We start from the raw sequence: 16,482 nt of genomic DNA on the forward strand, positions 1-16,482 counted from the left end.
TCCATCCCCTGTGCAGAGTGAATTTCCCAGATGTATTTTTTCCCACTTTTTGTTTGGACAATTTTCTCTCAGTGATGGATTATGACACCTATGTGGCCATTAGTCAATCTCTCCACTACAGCACTATCATGAGGCAGGAATGGTGTGTCTCCTTAGTAGCTGGGTCCTGGTTCCTCTGTTGTATCCATACACTGTTGCACACTCTCTTCTTAATACAACTGTCTTTCTGTGCTGACAATACCATCTCCCACTTCTACTGTGACCTCACTGCCCTCCTGAAGTTGAGCAGTTCAGACACCTCCCTCAATGAGCTGGTCACCTTTCCTGTGGGAGGAAGGCTTTTAATCCTGCCTTTGAGCAGTATCCTGGGCTTGTATATTCATTTAGGGTCCTCAGTTCTGAGTGTCTCTTCTACCACTAGACTCTTTAAATTTCATTCCAGCTGTGGCTCCCATCTCCTTGCAGTGTCTTTATACTATGAGACCCTTGCTAGTGTTTACTTTTTCTCCTCATCTTAGGACTCCAATGACAAAGACTTAAGTGCTTCTGTTGTGTATGCAGTAGTTACTCCCATGCTGAACCCCTTTATCTACCACCTCAGAAACAGAAATATAAAACAGGTTTTAGAGACATTTGTCAGTAGGGTCAACTTCTTGAAGTGACAATCATTAAATCCTCACATTGTAGTCATGAACACAGTGAGATTATCTGCTAAAATTATCACATGGTTGTCAACTCTGTAACTTCAAATGAATACACATTCAATCATTGCATATAGTGTTAATATATCAATAAGTTCCAGTTTGTTACTTGCTTTGTTAATATTCCTTATCTTTAATTTTTTCTGCTTCTTCATCACCTCTCATATATCAAAAATCCTATACAAATTATGTCACATAATTATGAATGTGGTTTTTGTCTTTTTCTCCTTTTAGATATATCAGTTCCTAATTATATATTTTTATACTATATTATTGAGAACACACTAATTTAGCATCATGTTCTGCTGCTTGTGGACTGATTCTTCTATGTAAGATGTGCTGAAATTGTCTTGCCTTGGATTCAAACTGATTGGGAACATCTCTTTTCAACTCCACAGTAGGTGACATCTTTCTGGTTGATTGAAATCAGCAACAATGAGCATAATTGCACTATGGAAGGTGGATAATCCTACAATAAATGCTCTTTTCTATGATAGAGAGTTATTTCTTATTCATTGAACAAAACGCCATTGTATTTATAGTTGAGGGGATACATCTTTTTAGACATGGCTCCTACCCTACATCTCATTTTCTTCCTCTGATGTTAGTTTAGATATGCCAGCTTACTTGTAGTTTTTGTTTACATATATTTCTTTTCCAACACTTTAAATTTTCTTATGTCCTTCTATCTTGAAATTGTTAGCTGTTAACAGTGTAAAGTTGGGTTTTGGTCTTTTTATATAAGTTGAACATTGTTGTATATCTGGAGAATTTGATCTGTTAACATCCAATATAGTCATAGGCATTTGAATTTATGCTTTTCATGTTTCTAATTATTTTCTACTTGAGACATCTGATTTCATATTTATACTTGCTCCTCCTTATCCCTTTTGATTAAACATATTTTATTACATATTCCCTTCATTAACTTATTAATCATACATTATTACTATTTTATAATTCTTTTTTGTGCTTTATGTGGAGATGATGTCTTCCTTTGTCTTAAAAAAATATTGTGGTGTAATGTGCTACTCAATATGAAATTTGCTATTTTAACCATTTGAGGTGTCTAATTAGGTGGCATTTAGTACACTCATCCCTGCTATTTTATTCTAGGACTTTGGAAGGGAACTATGGAACATCAGTGCAATTGAGTACTAACAGCTATGAAAAAATAATGACAAAGACACCTATGAATCAATATGGAGGGTTTTCCATCATATATTATTAAATGGAAAAAAGCAATGCATAAAAGAGCATCGATTGCCATGCTATTCCTATGTGAAAAAGAAGGGAAATTAATATATGCATGATTACTCCCATTGAATAAGAAGAAACACACAAGGAATCAATTTGAGATGAATGAGACTGCTTACCTACAGGGAGTGGCTTCTGAATAGGATATAAAATATGGAGAGATGAGTATTTTTATTTATATAGTTTTGACTTTGTTAACTTTTACTTACTAAAAAACAAAAAGAAGGAGATGGAAAATAAAGCAAAACAGAATAGAACAACAAATGAACCTAAAAATATTTTGAGTTAATGCCATAATCAGACTAAAGGGGAAAATGAAGTAATTAAGTCATTATTTAACACTGAATTTTGAATATACACTAATCTCACAATGATGAAGAAAAACCGTAAGCACATGTTTTGGTAAGCAATTTTCTTTAGTCTTTTTTCTTTTTAGGGACACATCTGCATCATATGGCAGTTTGCTGTCTAGCAGTCTATCTGAGATGTTGCTGCTGTCCTATGCTACAGCCACAGCAACACCAGATTAGAGCTGCATCTATGACCTACGCTAAAGCTCATGGCAACACCAGATCTTTAACCCACTGAGAGAGGCCAGGGATCAAAACTACAACCTCATGGTTCCTAATCAGATTCATTTCTGCTGTGCCATTATGGGAACTCCAGTAAACAAATTTTTTTAGGTGAAGTTAGTCTGTTACTAACAGTGGTTTCAGTTCAAGATTCTTAAATTACATTCAAAGATTTAGTAAATAAATAAACTTGTCCTGGAAAAGAGAATGACCCATGAATGAGGTAAAGGTACAATGTACATGGAAAAAGAGAGGCTAGAAAGAACTCTATGGTGAAAGACTAGAATTGAAGATACAGCTTGAACTCATGGATTATAATGTGTATAAACAGATTTAAATTATATATCAATATCTGGTCCTCATCTCCCATTCTTTCTGTTTCACTTCCGACCCATCTCCTATGGGCAACCATTCCTTTAGTTTGCTTGTTTCTAGTTTCTACATCCTGTGTTTCTTTAATGTATGTTTCCTGACTGTATTCTCTGAGATCACTTAGAAGGCTTGTAAGTAGCAAACAAATATAATACCAAATTTGATTTTTGAATATCAGTGTCTTCTAACAAGAACCAAAATTACTTAGAAAAATGGCTGATTCTAGGTCTGGGGCCAGGACAAAACAAGACCAGGGAAATTTTGCTGAGCTTGAAAATAAAAATGGTGCAATGAATCATGGGAACACCAGAGCCATGAGCCAAATATGGAATAATTAGAGATTCAAAATGAATAACATAAATAATGGATTACAACTCAGAAAATAATTAATAATTCATGAGTCCATGATGATATAAATAAATAAAAAAATAATGCATGTGGAATAAGGGAAAGTTCCTTTCTATAGGAGAATACAGCTAATCAACATAGAGAAAATAATCAAATTAGAAAATCACCATTTGGCCCCCACATTTGCAATAGTTTTTCCATATATGAATCATCAATGAATATTAGATATAGTGGGTGAAACTGTATTAAGAAAAGTGTTGTGCTTATACAGTCTCAAAATATCTACCGAATGATACTTAGTTAATTACAAATGTTTAAATAGTAAGTTACTGTAGAGAACCTGGGAAAAACCACCTTAGACATTGATCAATATTTAAATCACTAGTAATTGTAAATATTTTCTTTTTTTTTTTTCATGGTTGTGCCTGTGGCATATGGAAATCCCAAGGCAAGGGTTAGAATCAGTGCTGAAGCTGCTGGCTGACACCACAGCCACAGCAACACCAGATTCAATCAGCATCTGCTGCCTACAATGAAGCCTGTGGCAACAGTGGATCCTTAACCCAATGAGTGAGGTCAGGGTATGAACCTGAATCCTGATGGATATTAATCAGGTTTGTAACCTGCTGAGTCACAAAGTGATCTCCAAAGAACACAAATTCTTAGTGAAGCTGTGCAGTTTTTGATAAAAACTGGGAATGTTATGCTTACATTTGGTATTAATTAGGAAACATGGTTAAAGCCCTTAGCCTAGCAACCAAAAAAAAGTTCATAAAATTTTTCAGCACTATGAATGATATGTTGTGAACTATTCTTGCACCAAGCCACTATACTAACTTCTTTGTTGAAACATAATTTGTAGGGACTGTGTTGCTTAGTCAGAAGAGCATCAGACTTTAAATCTTAGGGTCTAGGATTCAAGTATCTGTCCAGGTGCTATGTGAAATTTAGTTTGCCAATAATATGATGTTAGATTCAAGTGCATTGCATGGTGATTTGACATTTTCATACATTATGAAATAATCACAGTTATTAATCTAGTAACTATCTGTCCCCATAAATCTAGTAACTATCTGTCCCCATAAATTTTTACATTACTATTGGTCATATACTTTGTGCTGTATATTAAATACCAAAATTTCTGTATTTTATAACTGGAGGTTTGTTCTTCTTCATCCACATCACCTATTGCATCCCTCTCCCCCAGACACTGTCCTCTCTGGCAACCCCAGGTTTCTTCTCTGTATTTATGAGTCTGTTTCCATTTTTTGTTGTTGATTTGTTGTTTTGATTTTTAGGCTCCAGATATAAGTGAGATACCATGATATTTACCATTGTCTCTTTGCCTTATTTCACAGAGCATAATGCCTTCTAGATCCACCCATGTTGTTGGAACATGGCTGTGAACTGTGAGATGCACTCGAGTAGCTCCTACAGCCACATTTTTGCCAAGAATGTGGCAAACATCTTAGTGCTCAGGATGGGATGGCATAGACAGTTTTTTTCACTGTTTTAGATTCACTTTCATTCTTTTGTGTGTGGATATCCAGTTCCCAGCAGCATTTATTGAAGAGACTCACCTTTCCCCATTGTGTGTTTTTGGCTCCCTTGTCAAAGATCTGTTGATCATTAATGTTTGGGATTATTTCTGGGCTATATTTTTGTTCCATTTTTTAATATGTATATATTAATGTCAGTAACATACTGTGTTGATTTCTAAAATTTTCAAGTGTAGTTTGCAATCAGGAAGTGTGATGCCTAGGGATTTGTCCATTTTTGCTCAAGATGGCTTTGGCTTTTGTGGATCTTTCTGGTTTCATATGGATGGAATAACTGATGGTGATGGGATATGAGCTGCAACAAACTTCAGGCTGAGTGGTGTGGGATCTCAAGTGCTGATCCTACTCTGTTTGTTCCTTTCTACAGTGGCTGGAGTGGCAGTTTCCATTGTAGGTTCTTCAAAATTCAAGGGTGTTTATGGCCTAAATTTCTCCTCATGAGCCAGCAGAGGGAAGACTGATGTGCCACTGACATGAGCAACATATTCTGGGACTCCTGTAGTTCAGCCCCTTTGATCCCTGCACTGTATCCATCTCCAGAGGAAGGAAAGAAATTGGGCAATTAACTCAGTTGTCTTCTTCTCTAACCAGAAGCTTGGGCGTGTGGTCCCTGGGGTCTCAGTCCTGTTGGTATATGTGGATCTTCCCACTCATTTTTCTCATTCTTGTAACAGGTATTGAAGTGTTCAATATCCTCCGGCCATGGAGGTGTAAAAGTTGAGTCCTCAGGTAGTAGCCTGAATGAGCAGAGATAAGAGCAAGGTGGGGGACCATCATGTGGCCTCGATGTGTGCATTGATTTGAGGACTAGGAAAAAGAAGTAGATAAAAAGTTTGTTTATGGTGACCATATAATCATGTGTTTCTAGTGACTGATTCACACATTGACCTATATGGTTCCATCAGCCTCAAGTGGCCATAATATTAAAATTAATTATAATGACCTGAATTTGTAATTTGGATTCATCAGTTGCCCTAGCTCTATTTCAAGTCTCCAGTAGTCAAAAGAGACTATGCTACTGTGCTACTGTATTGGACATCACAGCTATAGAGTATTTCCATCTTGTGGAAAGTCCTATTGTATACTGCTAATAATAGACCATGGAGGGTGGAAATCTGCAATACACATGTGTGTGCTTGGGTTACCATGTAAATGTTGCTTCTATTTATATTATTTGTGTTTGGGTTTGACCACACATGATTCTCAGTGTTTGTAGTGGAGTTTCTGTGTGTGTGCACGTGTATGGTGTGTGAGTTGTGTGGGTGACTGGATGTGGTCTTTGAATGTATTTTAAAGAGCTTGTGAGGTGTAATTTGTATATAAAAAATTTCCCATGTTTAATGTATATAATTCGAGGAGTATGGACATGTGCACACATGTGTGAAGCTACCACCCCAATCAAGGTCATCAATATATCTGTCTCCTCTCAAAATGTCCTTGTGTTTTTTATGTGGTAAGAAAACTTAATATGAGATCTAATCTTTTAAGGAATTTTAAGGTGCCCTTTATAGTATTTTTGACTCTAGGCATTATGATATATAGCAAGTGTCTAAAATAATTCATTTTGCATAAATGCAAATTTATTCCAATTAAATCACAACAGTACATTTCTCCTTTCCCCTAGCTCTTGGTAACTTCCATTTATTATCTGCTTCTGTGAGTTGCTCAAGTGATACTTGCATATTTGTCTTTGTAGGACTGGCTTATTTCGCTTAGCATAATGACCACCTGTTTCATTCATGTTGTCACAAATGGCAGGATTTCCTTTTTTAAGGCAAAATGATACTCTATTGTATCTATATGCTACATTTATCCATTCATATTTGATAAACACGCAGGTTGTTTCTATAGCTTATCTATTGTACACAGAGATGGAATGCATATGGGTGAGTAGATGTATCACTGAGATCCTGTTTCCAGTCCTTTGTGGTGTACACCCAGAAGTGGGATTGCTAGATCATATGGCAGATCTATTTTGAATGTCTTGGGGGAAGTCCTTACTGTTTTCCATATTGGTGGCAACATTTTACCTCCTCACCAATAGTGGAGATGGGTTCTTGTTTGCAAGCTTTTTAAGTCTTGTGTGATGAAATATTTCATTGTAACACTGTAAGTAAGTTGGTATGAATCTATATAAAACCCACTTCTGACTTGATTAGTATAGGTTGGAGAGGGCCAAATAGCAGCACCTGGCATTTTGTTTTTGTGTCACTATGTGTCATGCTGAATGTCTGTTTCCATACATAACATACTCACAATCTCCTACTACTCTCTTGGGTGGCTATAGAGCAGAGAGGGCCTCGTGAAGTCCTCAGGAATACATGTAAATATTAGACATGGTCAGACAGCCTCACAGCCTGAGTCTTCCTTTGTCTCAGCTCTAGACATAAACAGGCAGTAAACAAAGTCAACTTCATGCTAGGTTGGTGGCACTTTGTCCAGGTGTTTTGAAAGCTACTGAACTTCTTGCAATGTTCCTCATTGATGTTTAATGATTTCCACATTTCCACTCTGGGGAATAGGGTGGGGTCAATTTTGGAACCTTGTCTAGTTAATAAGATGACTGTGAATTCTGATATAGGTCCTTAGTTCTACAGCATCTGTAATATATCAGCTCTCTTGCCACCTCACTGGGCAAATTCACATATCCCTCACTTTGCATGTGTACTTATAACTGAGCCATTTTAAAGCCCTGCTGATGGAAGGGGAGAGAGATACAATATCAGATATGAAGGAACTTTTTATTGGAAAAATTTTAAAATATGAAATAAGTCAAGTTCTGTGGACCTACTAATCTTCAAGGGGCATCATCTGGGCCTGTACTGTTTTCTGGATGTGACAGCAAGACCTCAAGTGTAAACTCAAATTTTCAGGAAGCTACATGATCTTGCTTTATGGTTTCCTATATCTCTGTCATCTTTAGTCCCTGATTTTTTCTTATCCATCCTGTCCATATCATGAGCCGAATTATTGATTTATTGTGTCACCATCATTTTGATTCTATTTTTAATAATATTTATTGACTTGTCATATATTTCCTAAAATGAAATTTTTATTGTAATAAAATACATGTAACAAATTTAACATTTCAATAACTTCTATGCACATTTCTGTGGCACAAAGTAATTCAGGTTTTTGTACAACCATCATCACCATCCACCTTCAGAGTTTATCTTCCCAAATGGAAACTCTGTACCCACTGAACCATAACTCCTCCGTTTCCTCCCCACAACAGCTCATGGAAGTCACCATTCAATTTTTTGTCTCTATTAACTAGACTATTCTGGAAATCTCATATGAATGGAATCTTACAGTATTTACAATTTTTAACTGTATGATTGTACTTAGCATAATGTTTTCAACAGGAATTCATGTTATGGCTGTATCAGGATTTCTTTCCTGTTTAAAGCTGAATTCATCTGTATATATAGACCACATTTTATTTATTCAATCATTTGCTAAAGGCATAGGATTTTTTGATCTTTTGGCTACTGTTAATAATGCATTTTAAATATGGGTATATAAATACCTCTTTGGCCCCTGCTTTCAATTATTGTGGGTATATTGCAGAAGTAAAATTCCTTAATCATATGGAAATTCTGTTGAATTTTTCAGCAAATTTCATGTTTTGTCTTTTCCTTCCTTCCCCCCTCCCTCCCTTCCTTCTCCCATCCTTCCTTCATGCATTATTTCTTTCCTTCATTCCTTTATTTCTTCCTTTTTAACTTTCTTCTATTTCTGTCTTTTTATCTCTTATAGTCCTCCTAAAGATAAAAACAAGTTTATGTTTTGAGCACTTTATTTTATACATAGTATATTAATCTTTTAATCTTCCAAATAATGCTTTAAGTGGGGGAGAAGATGTGTGTGTTTGTGTGTGAGTGAGTGTGTGTGTTTGTGTGTGTAAGACAGACACAAGCACATAATCAGTCTGACAGTAGAGCCATGGAAGGGACAGTGTCTTATTTATTACTCCCTCCCTAATGTCTATCATAATGTCTCCACTTTGTAAAAAAAAAATAATGAGCAGTTCCTTATTTCCACAGAAGGGTTTGATTGAAGTCATATACTTTCTTCACGTGAATGTGTCAAGGTTCAGACAAATCAAGTTGCATTGCTCTCACCAGACTGGATGTGGCATCAGTGTGAGTGCAGTGCAGTGAGATCTGTCTGTACACTGACACAGTCACTCTTAAAAATCATATGACCACATAGTAACTGCTATGCTCAGTAATTCTAAGTTCCAGGAATTTCTGATTTCTCTTTATTCCCAAAAGAGTGAAAGGCAGCATGAGGAGGGAGAACCAGAGCTGCATGTCCAAGTTCCTCCTTTTTGGGTATCCCCATCCAGCCAGAGGAGCAGGGTGTGTTATTTGCCCTGTTCCTGGGCATGTACCTGAACACAGTGCTGGGGAACATGCTCATTATTCTGCTCAGGCTTAACCCTCACCTCCACACTCCCATATACTTCTTCCTCAGCCACGTGGCCCTCATAGACGTATCTTTTTCATCTGCAACTGTCCATAAAATGGATGAACAAGCAGACTCATATCAATCCATCCCCTATGCAGGGTATATAACACAGATGTATTCTTTCACATTTTATGGTTGCATTGTTAACCTTCTTCTTGCAGTGATGGCCTATGAAAAGTATGTGCCATTTGCTACCATCTACATTATACCACCATCATGAGGGGGGAGCTGTGTCTATGTCTATTGGCTGGATCCTGGCTCCTCTCCTGTGCCAGTGCCCTGACCTGCACCCTCCTCCTGGCTCCCCTGTCCTTCTGTGCTGACAACATTATCCCCCACTTCTTTGTGACCTTGCTACCCTTCTTAAGCTGTCCTTCTCAGACACCTCTCTCAATTAGCTGGTCATAATCACTCTAGGGTCTGAAGTTTTCATTCTCCATCCTGAGGGTCCCCTCTACTAATGGGATCTGCAAAGCCTTCTCCACATGTGGCTCCCACCTGTCTGTGGTATCTCTGTTTTAATGGACAAGTACATAAATGTACTTTTCCTCCTCATCATGCCAGTCCCATGACAAAGACATCATTGCTTCCATGATGTACAGTGATCATGCCCATGCTGAACCCTTTCATCTACAGCCCAAGGAACATAGTATGACATTGGCTCTGGGGATTCTTTTCAGAAACAGTAGTCTTTTTTCCAAGTGATAATCACCTAATCATATTCTTATTTTACTCACTGACCTTGCCTTAAAAACTGTGAGTTGAGCATCCATGTATCTACCACTTTTCATCATTGTCCTTAAAATGATCATTATTATTGTATCAATCTCTTTCACATAGGTCTTATTTCTTGTCCCTTTATTCCTCTATAACCCTAAATATGTCATTACCCGCCATGCACATTCAAATTTTCATCTTCAAATCATAGAACTCCTTTGTGTATATATATATATATTATTGTGTTTAAATTTTGTTTTTTCAATGAGTTATATTATTATAATATTTGGAATTTTTACAGGTTTTTAAGCATACACACACACACACACACATATATATATATATGTATATATATATATATAAGTCTTCTTATGATCAAATATTGGGTCTTGGTTTTCAAATATTTAATTCATTAATTTATTAATTTGAAGTATAGCTGACCAATAAAGTTGTGTTAATTTTAAGTGTAGAGCAAAGCTATTTCAGTTTTAAATATGTTATACACTACATATAATTTTAGTTGTTTTACATTATATGTTATTACAAAATATCAAGTATAGTTACACATTCTATACAATTGTTATTCTTTAGTTATCTATTTTATATATACAAGTGTGTATATGTTAACCCCAAATGCCTGAATTGTACCTCCCCCCTTTCTGTTTTGTGTGTAAGTTCGTTTGGATCATTTTTTAGATACCACATATAAGCATTATCATATGATACATGTTATTTTCTGCCTGGTTTACTTCATTTAGAATGATAAGCTCTAGCTCCATGTTGCTACAAATGGCATTATTTCATTTTTATATGGCTGAGTGCCTATTCTATTAAATACATGTACCACTTCTTCTTTATCATTTATCTGTTGAAGGATATTAATGTTGCTTCCATGTCTTGGCTTCTTGGCTTTCAAAACTACAAACATTCAGTTATGATCATATTGTTCACTTTGGGCAATTCCAAAATGCTTATCTTTTCAATGCAGTATCAAGTTAATAAAGTACATTTGATAGTTTGTTATGTTTTGACTGTACTTGTTGCAGTTAATTGTGTGTATCTTGGCACATTTAAATAAGGTATAGTTTTGTTTTCCTATGCTTAAAATGTGCATAATAATATTTGTTTGGGATACTGGGAATATTTAATTTGAAAGTGCATGTAGGAGTTCCCATCATGGCACAGTGGAAACAAATCAGACTAGGAACCATGAGGTTGCAGGTTCAATCCCTGGCTTTTCTCAGTGGGTTGAGGATCCAGCATTGCCATGAGCCGTGGTGTAGAGTGCAGATGTGTCTCAGATCTGGCATTGCTGTGGCTCAGGCATAGGCCATCAGCAACAGCTCCAATTAGACCCCTAGCCTCAGAACCTCCATATGCTGCAAGTGAGGGCCTAAAAGGACAAAAGAAAAAAGACAAAAAAGAAAGTGTGTGTAAAACCCTTGGGGCAGTGCCTCAAACTATCAACATTGGCTTGGGAGCCTGGATTGGACATTTTTGATAACAGGTGATTCTATGTGACTCAAAACAGGTAGGGTGGAGCAAACTGCACTGAAATCCCATGACATAGGTTCAATAATTCTCTTCAAATGTAAGAAGTTTCATGTCCTTGTTAAGAGGTGCCTATCCTTTGTGCCTTTTTCCATTTTCATCTCTGCAAATTACAGAGGTTTGAGCCTGGCTTGATGTAAAAATATGAACTTGAACACAGAGATTTCTATGTTCTTGTTGACTCCTTTGTACCCAATATGGGCAAAAGCTGTTGTTCAATAACTATTTATTGAATGAAGAATAAATGTATGTGTGTTTCTTTGGGAAAAGACTTGCTTAATGTGAATGATTTGTGTATTATTGGAGCCTTGACAATCTCCCTCTCAGAGTAATGGCTTATGACAGGTATGTGGCCATTTGTCAGCCTCTCCAATAGAGCAACATCAGGAGGCAGGAACTGTGTGTCTCCTTAGTAGCTGGGGGTTCCTCTGTTGTATCCATGCCCTGTTACACACCCTCCTCTCAGTACAACTGTCTTTCTGTGCTGACAACACCATCTCCCACTTCTTCTGTGACCTCGCTGACCTCCTGAAGTTGAGCTGTTCAGACACCTCCCTCAAAGAGCTGGTCATCTTTCCTGTGGGAAGAAAACTTTTTATCCTGCCTTTGAGCAGTATCTTGGGCTCATATATTTGTATAGGGGCCACGGTTGCTGTGGGTCTCTTCCACCAAGAGACACTTTAAATTTGTTCCACCTGTAGATTACATCTCTTTGTGGTGTCATTGTATGACAGGACACTTGCTAGAGTTTCCTTGTTCTCATCATTGGAATCCAATGACAAAGACATAAGTGCTTCTGTCATGTATGCAGTAGTTACTCCCATGCTGAACGCCTTCATTTACAGCCTCAGGAACAGAAATGTAAAACAGGCCTTAGAGATATTTGTCAATAGGGCTAACTTCTTGAGGTGACAATCACTAAACCCTCACGTTGTTGTCATGAGCACAGTGAGATTATCTGCTAAAATTATCACAAGTTTGGCAACTCTATAATTTAAATGCAATGCATTCAGTTGTCATATATATTGCTAATATGCCAATAAGGTCAAGATTTTTACTTGCATTGTTAAATATTATTTGTTCAAATTTTTATTTATTTATTTTTTTCCACTGTACAGCATGGGGACCAAGTTACACATACATGTATGCATAATTTTTCCTCCCACTGTCCTGTGAGATGTAAGCATCTAGACATAGTTCTCAGAGCTACACAGTAAGATCTCATTGTAAATCCATTCCAACAGCAATAATTTGCATCCATTAACCCCAAGCTCCCAATCCCCCCATTCCCTCCCCTGCCCTGAGCAACCACAAGTCTATTATCCAAGTCCATGATTTTGGGATCTTTAATTTTTTCTGCTTCTTCATCATCTCTTATTGATATGTGAAAAATGTGATACAAAATATGCCACATAATAATGATTGTGGTTTTGTTTTTTTCTCTTTGATATGTTAATTTTTGCTTATAAATTTTTTTATACATTGTTATTGACAACATAGCAATTTAGCATCATGTTCTGCTCCTTGTGGACTGATTCTTCTCTGTAAAATATGCTGAAATTGTCTTGAATGGGCTTCAAGCTGATTGGGAACATCTCTTTTCAATTCCACAGTCAGTGACACCATGTGGGTGGATTGAAATCAGCCATGATAGGCCTAATTACACCATGGAAATTGGCAACTGCTACAAAGTAATGCTCTCTTATGACAGGGAGCATTGTCTTATTCATTGAGCAGCACACCGTTGCATTTATTTTTGAGGGGAGATTTCTCATTAGCCATTGCTCCTACCCTCACATCTCATGTATTTCCTCTGATATTAGTTTAGATATACTAGCTTTCTTTTACTTAGTGTTTACATGTATTTCTTTTCCAACATTTTAAACTTTCTAATGTCCTTATATCTAGAAAGTGTTAGTTCTTAGCAGTGAAAAGTTGGGTTTTGCTTTTTTTATGTAGGTTATCCATCACTGTATTTCTGAAGAATTTGATCTATTAATATATAATATAATCAGAATATATTTGAATTCATGTTTTCCATATTTCTATATGTTTTTTAATTGAGACAACTGATTTGTATCTATTCTTGCTTCTCTTTATAATTTGTTATTACATAACCCATCCATTATCTTATTAATTATACATTATTATTTAATTATTTTCTCCAAGCTTTATGTAGAGATTATGACTTGCTTTTTCTTAAAAACTTTTACTGTGATGTAATGTGCTACCCAAAATGAAATTTGCCATTTTAACCATTTGAGGTATATAGTTAGGTGGCATTTACTATATTCATCACTGCTGTTTTCTAATACAGTTTCAATAATATGGAACATCAATGCATTTGAGTACTTGACAGCTATAAAAAATAATAGCAAATATACTTATGAATCAAAATGGAAGGATTTCCAAGTTATATTAGTAAATAAAAAAATAATGCATAAACAGCATATATAGCATGCTAGTTCCTATGTGAAAAAGAGGAAAATAATATATGCCTGTATCTTCCCTTTGAGAAGAAGTAACACATGAAGAATCAATTTGAAACTAATGAAACTGCTTACCTACAAGGGTTGAGGTGGGAATAGGATAGAAAATTTGGGAGATGAGTATATTTATTTGTATAGTTTTGACTGTGTTACCTTTTACCTACTAAAAAATATAAAGAAGGAAATGGAAAATAAAGCAAAATAGAATAAAACCAAAAATGAGCCTAACTATATTTTGAGTTAATACCGTAATCAGACTAAGTGGAAAATAATTAGGTTATTATTGATCAGCGAGTTTTGTTTATAAAATTCTCTCACAATAACTAAAAAAACTGTAAACATTTTTGTAAGCAAAATTTTTGAGCTGAAGTTACTTAGTTATTAACAGTGGTTTGAGTTCAAGATTCTGAAATCACATGTATTCAAAGGTTTTGTAAATTAGTAAACTTGTCTAGAAAAGGTGACTGACTTCTCACTTGGGGAGAGGTGCTATGTACATGGAAAATTAGAGGCTAGAAAGAACTCTAGTTCAAACTAGAATTGAAGCTACCAGCTTGAACTCATGGGTTGTAGTGTGTATTAACATATTGAAATTATATATGATATCTGTCTGGTTCCCTTGTTCAATTCTTTCTGTCCCACTCCTGACCCATCTCCTATGGGTAAGCATTCCTTTAGTTTGCTTGCTTCTAGTTTCTACATCCTGTGTTTTTTTAATATATGTTTCCTGGCTGTATTCTTTGAGATCACTTAGAAGCCTTGTAATGAACAAACACATGTAATGCCAAATTTGTTTGAATATCAGTCTCCTCTAACAGGAACCAAAGTGACTTAGAAAAATGGCTGATTCTAGGGCTGGGGCCAACACTACAAGGCCAGGGAAATTTTGCTGAGCTTGAAAATGAAAAGTGCTCGGTGAATCATGGGGACACAGGAGCCAGATCACTGGGGCTCCTATTGGCCAAATCTGGAAAATTTATAGCTTCAAAATGAATAACATCAGTAATTATTTACAACTCAGAGAATAAAAAGGCACAGGCACCTCGCCTGCACGTTCATTGCACTTGTATTCACAATAGCCAAACATGGAAACAACCCAAATATCCATCAACAGATGATGTATTAGGAAGATGTGGTATATATGCATGATGGAATACTACTTAGCCATAGAAAAGAATGAAATAGTTTTTTGGGGAAGCAAGATGGCAGAAGAGTAGGGGGACACGCTCACCCTCTCCCACAAACACAACAAAAAAAACCCACATCTACATGTTAAACAACTCACAAAGAACTGCAATCAATTGATGGCAGAAGAACCTAAACTCCAATAATGGCAAGAATTTCGTGACATATCTGGCTGAAACAAGAGAAAAGAGGAGAGTGAGAGAAGGGGAATCCAAGCTGGATGGAAGCTCCAAGGAGAGAGAGAGAAGGGGAATCCAAGCTGGATGGAAGCTCCTGAAAGGACTGTGGAGGAGAAAGGGATCCCACACCCTGGAAAGTTACCTACTCAATGGAAAGATCAACCAAATGGGAGGAATTTCCAGATGCAAAGAGTGCAGCCGTGAGGTGGAGTTCTGAAAAGCAGAGTGAGAACTGAACAGATCATCTGAACTACTGGCATAGTCATGAAAAGTTGAGATGCTTGGGTGGGGACTGGGCAGCAAGAGCTTGGCTCTTGTGGTTAGTCCCCGGGATTGGACTGTGTGGGAGGTGAAGAGACTGCTTGGGGGGTCTAGGAACTGGTCTGTCAGGTTTGATGGGGCAGAGACTGCCTGGGAGACTAGAAAGCAGAGCATCACAGGGAGAGGGAGCAATATGCTAAGGGCTGGGAAGTGGAAAGCCACATCAGAGGCAACCAGGTAGAAGAGCTGGATCTGCAGGAGAGACAAGGTGCCAGTGTTGGGGACGGGAGAGAAGAAGGGATAGGCCACTGTAGAATACTCCCCATGCCTGAGTGAGCTCACTGGCACGCCTGCAATCAGAAAGCTGTGCTTCCCAGTGCATACCCCCTCCTCCTCCCCCTCACGCTCTTGCCAGGCCTGGGGCTGCCTGCCATCCTGGAGGGCTGGCCTCAATATATGCTGGAAGCCTACCACTGCAGGGGCTTTCCCTGCCCTGGCCTTCTTGCCCTCTGGAGAGGCTACACCCCCACAGAGCAGCACCCAACACTGCCAGCCCCTGGCAAAAGGCCTGCAGCCCAGAAAAGCTAGAACAAGCTTGGCCAGGCTGTGAAAAGACCTGCCTCCTTTCTCAGATAGTCCTTCCAAGACGGGCTGCCCTGGGGAAGAGCCTCTTGGGTTCTCAGTGACCGAGGTAGCCACTCCAGCCCTCGGGGGGTGCTGTACTTCTGTGGAACAGCTGCCCAGCACCACCAGCACCCTGAAAGAGCCCCAACAGACCAGAAAAGCTAGAACAAGCTCAGCCAGGCTGTGAAAAATCT

At 37.5% G+C, this 16,482-nt stretch overlaps 1 pseudogene; it reads left to right on the top strand.

Moving 5' to 3' along the window:
• On the top strand, window positions 1–662 carry LOC100154467 (annotated as a pseudogene).
• The last annotated feature ends 15,820 nt before the right edge of the window (window positions 663–16,482 follow it).

The sequence above is a fragment of the Sus scrofa genome, unplaced genomic scaffold, assembly GCF_000003025.6.
Source record: "Sus scrofa isolate TJ Tabasco breed Duroc unplaced genomic scaffold, Sscrofa11.1 Contig59, whole genome shotgun sequence".
Classification (NCBI taxonomy): Eukaryota; Metazoa; Chordata; class Mammalia; order Artiodactyla; family Suidae; genus Sus; species Sus scrofa.